Raw genomic sequence first — 4,344 nt, 5'->3', positions numbered from 1 at the left:
GGGGTGTGCATCGGGGATACTGCGCCCCGAGGGGGTGGCCTCTCACCTTGCTCCGGACGATGGGAGAAGACCTGTACCTTCACGAGTCCGGGTTGTGAAAACTTCTTCTGACAGTTCAAAACATTTCGAAGGGACTACAGCGCTACCCTGTTTTCCATTTCTATCGTGTATTATTATACAGTCATAAGTATCTGTACTGATCACAGAGTCCCCCTCTCACTGCCAGGACAGGAGCCCAGTGCAGCACGAATAATAATAATAATTAATAAGTCTGGACCCTCCACTCTGAGCTCTTCCCAGGTCAGGGGGATCCCCTCCAGCCCCCCCAGTGTGCAGCCCCCACCTGGATGATGCCCCAGTCCGCTCAGCACATAGCAGCTCTCAGTGGGGAGGAGAGCAGAGGGATGAAGCCAGTTCAGAGAGGGGGGTGATAAGGAGGCCATGATGGGTCAAGACCAGGGGGGGAATCAGGCCAGGACACTGGGGTAACACCCCTACTCTTCTCCAGAGACACCCCGGGATTGTTAATGAGTCTCATTAACGTCTGTTGACGTCTCATCCGAAGGACGGCGCCTGTTTACAGTCCAGTGTCCCCCGTCACTATACTGGGGCATCAGGACCCACACAGACCGCAGGGTGAGAGCGCCCCCTGCTGGCCCCACTCACACCTCTCCCAGCAGCAACTTTGGGGGGGGGGGGGCAGGGAAAAAACCAAAAGCTAAACAGATTTTTTTTTAAAAAATTTATTGATGCTTAACAAAAGGTCATCAGTCCAGTCTGGGGGCCCTCAGCTTCAGTCCAGTGCAGTCTGGGGTCCCTCAGCATCGGTCCAGCACAGTCTGGGGTCCCTCAGCTTCGGTCCAGCACAGACTGGGGTCCCTCAGCTTCGGTCCAGTCTGGGGTCCCTCAGCTTCAGTCCAGCACAGACTGGGGTCCCTCAGCTTCGGTCCAGCACAGTCTGGGGTCCCTCAGCTTCGGTACAGCACAGCCTGAGGTCCCTCAGCTTTGGTCCAGTCCAGTCTGGGGCCTCTCAGCTCCAGTCTAGTCCAGTCTGGGGCCCCTCAGCTCCAGTCCAGTCCAGTCTGGTGTCCCTCAGCTCCAGTGCAGTCCAGTCTGGGGTCCCTCAGCTTCAGACCAGCACAGTCTGGGGTCTCTCAGCTTCAGTCCAGCACAGACTGGGGTCCCTCAGCTTCGGTCCAGCACAGTCTGGGGTCCCTCAGCTTCAGTCCAGACTGGGGTCCCTCAGCTTCGGTCCAGCACAGTCTGGTGTACCTCAGCTCCAGTCCAGTCTAGTGCCTCTCAGCTCCGGTCCAGTCCAGTCTGGTGTCCCTAGGCTCCAGTCCAGTCGTCTGGTGTCCCTCAGCTCCAGTCCAGTCCAGTCCAGTCCAGTCCAGTCCAGTCCAGTCCAGATGTTAGCAGGCACAGAACCAGGAAAGGAACCTGGAAAGAATATTGTTATTGCAGGTGTGAGGGACATAGACACAGACGTCACCATGACATCAAACAGCAAGAGGAGACTCCTCGTTGAATCACAGACACGACCGGGCGGCGCCCCCCTGTCTGCTCACCTGCCCCTCCTCTTTATCTTCTTGTCCTTCCCGGCAGCCTGCTCCTCCTCTCCCTCGCTCTTCCTCTCCTGACCTACAGTCTCCGCCGCCTCCATCGGCTCGTCCTTATCATCTGTCTCCACCGACATGCAGCTCAGGGAGTTTAAAAAGACCCACCAGCGCTTCTGAAGCAGAGACAGGAGAGTCACGTTTAGAGTCGGACTGGACACTCCAGGACATGAACACTGCACTGAGAGAGAGAGAGGGGTTCATACAGACACATGACTGGACACTCCAGTACATGAACACTGCACTGAGAGAGAGAGGGGTTCATACAGACACACTGACTGGACACTCCAGTACATGAACACTGCACTGAGAGAGAGAGGGGTTCATACAGACACACTGACTGGACACTCCAGTACATGAACACTGCACTGAGAGAGAGAGAGGGGTTCATACCGACACCCTGACTGGACACTGACTGGACACTGGACAGGAGTAAAGAGAGGATCAGAGCATTACCCACCTTCTTTTTCTTCTGTCTCACAAGAGATGGTGATTGGACCTCCTCCAGCTGGAGTCCGAGGAGGGAGAGAGGGGGCAGGAGAGGGACAGCACAGGGAGAGAAAGAGAAAGACAGGTGAGTCAAGTGTCCCAAGAGCACCGAGACTCTGCTGAGATCACACTCGCAGTGAGTGAGCCTGGGTGTAGCCCACTAATACTGACCCACTGGACACCACAGGACAGAGAGGAGGAGAGAGACACACCGCCTGGACACCACAGGACAGAGAGGAGGAGGAGAGAGACACTGACAGACAGGGCTGAAAGAGAGAGAGACAGAGAGGCAGGGACAGGCAGACAGCAGGCCGAGAGAGAGACACTGAGATCGAGGGACAAACAGACTGAGAGACAGGGCTGAAAGAGAGAGAGACAGAGAGGCAGGGACAGGCAGACAGCAGGCCGAGAGAGAGACACTGAGATCGAGGGACAGACAGACTGACAGACGGGGCTGAAAGAGAGAGACAGAGAGGCAGGGACAGACAGACAGCAGGCCGAGAGAGACACTGACAGACAGGGCTGAAAGAGAGAGAGACACTGAGACCCAGGGACAGACCCAGGGTGGGACCAGCACTGACCTCCTTCCTCTCTCCTGCCGGAGGAGCTGTCTCCACCTCCTCTTCCTCCTGCAAGTCAAGAGACAGGCTGAGAGAGAGACGGGCTGGCGGTACATCGGCGAACAGAGCTGAAGGCAGAGAGCAGAGGAGACAGACCCAGCTGGGACAACGCAGGACAGACAGAGAGACAGACAGGGAGACACAGGGAGAGAGACCCAGCTGGGACAACGGAGGACAGACAGGGAGACATGGAAAGACACAGGGAGAGAGGGACAGACACAGAGAAAAAGAGAGACTCAGACAGAAGGACAGAAAGACAGAAAGAGAGAAGTACAGACGGACAAAAAGACAGAGAAAAGGACAGATGGACTGATGGACAGAAAGAGAGAAAAGGACAGAAAGACAGATGGACAGAAGGACAGAGAAAAGAACAGAAAGTCAGAAGGACAGAAGGACACATGGACAGAGAAAAGAACAGAAAGACAGAAGGACAGTGAAAGGGACAGATGGACAGAAGGAAAGATGGACAGAGAAAAGGACAGACAGACGGACAGACGGACAGACAGACAGACGGACAGACTCTGCCCCACTTGCCTCGTCAGACATCTCAGCCTCTCTCCTTGCCCTCCGCACTGGGGAGCCCCAGGCGGGACCTGGCGGGGCCGGGCGGGCGATGGGGGGCAGGAAGGGCGGGGGCAGGGGCAGGGGCACCGCCCAAGGCAGCAGGGGGGGCTCGAGGGGCATGGCGGGGATGAAGAGGGGGCGGCGGGGCGGGGCGGGCAGGGGCCTGAGGGGGCCGGAGGGGGGGCCGGGGGCGGGTAGTGGAGGGGGCTCTCGGGCGAGGAGGGGGGGGGACACTGAGCGGAACGAGTCGGGCGAGCCCGAGCGGGACGAGCCGGGCGACCCCGGGAGCTCCAGCTGCAGCTCGGCCGCCCTCTCCAGCTTCTGGACGAGCTCGGGGAGACAAGAAGACACCACAGGATTCTGTCCAGCGGGGAGAGGGGGAGACACAACGCAGGGGGGATGAGGAGCAGAGACTACGCCTGGACAGGTGAGTGTGGACAGTGTGTCCAGTGAGAGTGTGGACAGGTGAGTGTGTACAGTGTGTCCAGTGAGAGTCTGGACAGGTGAGTGTGGACAGTGTGTCCAGTGAGAGTGTGGACAGGTGAGTGTGGACAGTGTGAGTCTGGACAGGTGAGTGTGGACAGTGTGTCCAGTAAGAGTCTGGACAGGTCAGTGTGTACAGTGTGTCCAATAAGAGCCGGGACAGGTGAGTGTGGACAGTGTGTCCAGTGAGAATCTGGACAGGTGAGTGTGGACAGTGTGTCCAGTGAAAGTGTGGACAGGTGAGTGTGGACATTGTGAGTCTGGACAGGTGAGTGTGGACAGTGTGTCCAGTAAGAGTCTGGACAGGTGAGTGTGTACAGTGTGTCCAATAAGAGCCGGGACAGGTGAGTGTGGACAGTGTGTCCAGTGAGAGTGTGGACAGGTGGTTGTGTACAGTGTGTCCAGTAAGAGTCTGGACAGGTGGGTGTGTACAGTGTGTCCAGTGAGAGTGTGGACAGGTGAGTGTGTACAGTGTGTCCAGTGAGAGTGTGGACAGGTGAGTCTGTACAGTGTGTCCAGTAAGAGTGTGGACAGGTGAGTGTGTCCAGTGTGTCCAGAAAGAGTGTGGACAG

The 4,344-nt window shown here is 57.3% G+C and overlaps 1 long non-coding RNA gene across 1 annotated transcript; it reads right to left on the bottom strand.

The window, feature by feature from the left end:
• Positions 1 to 734: 734 nt before the first annotated feature.
• Positions 735 to 2,139, bottom strand: LOC148662685 (uncharacterized). The gene is made up of 3 exons (XR_015936873.1): positions 2,077 to 2,139; positions 1,569 to 1,732; positions 735 to 1,440 (listed from the first exon to the last, which is right to left on the bottom strand). It is a non-coding gene; the product is annotated as an uncharacterized LOC148662685 (long non-coding RNA).
• Between the last annotated feature and the right edge of the window lie 2,205 nt (positions 2,140 to 4,344).

This window comes from Lepisosteus platostomus, chromosome 5 (genome assembly GCF_059453375.1).
Source record: "Lepisosteus platostomus isolate fLepPlt1 chromosome 5, fLepPlt1.hap1, whole genome shotgun sequence".
NCBI classification, from domain to species: Eukaryota; Metazoa; Chordata; class Actinopteri; order Semionotiformes; family Lepisosteidae; genus Lepisosteus; species Lepisosteus platostomus.
Note: the sequence above shows the minus strand (reverse complement) of the source record. Positions and strands in the feature narration are given on the sequence as shown.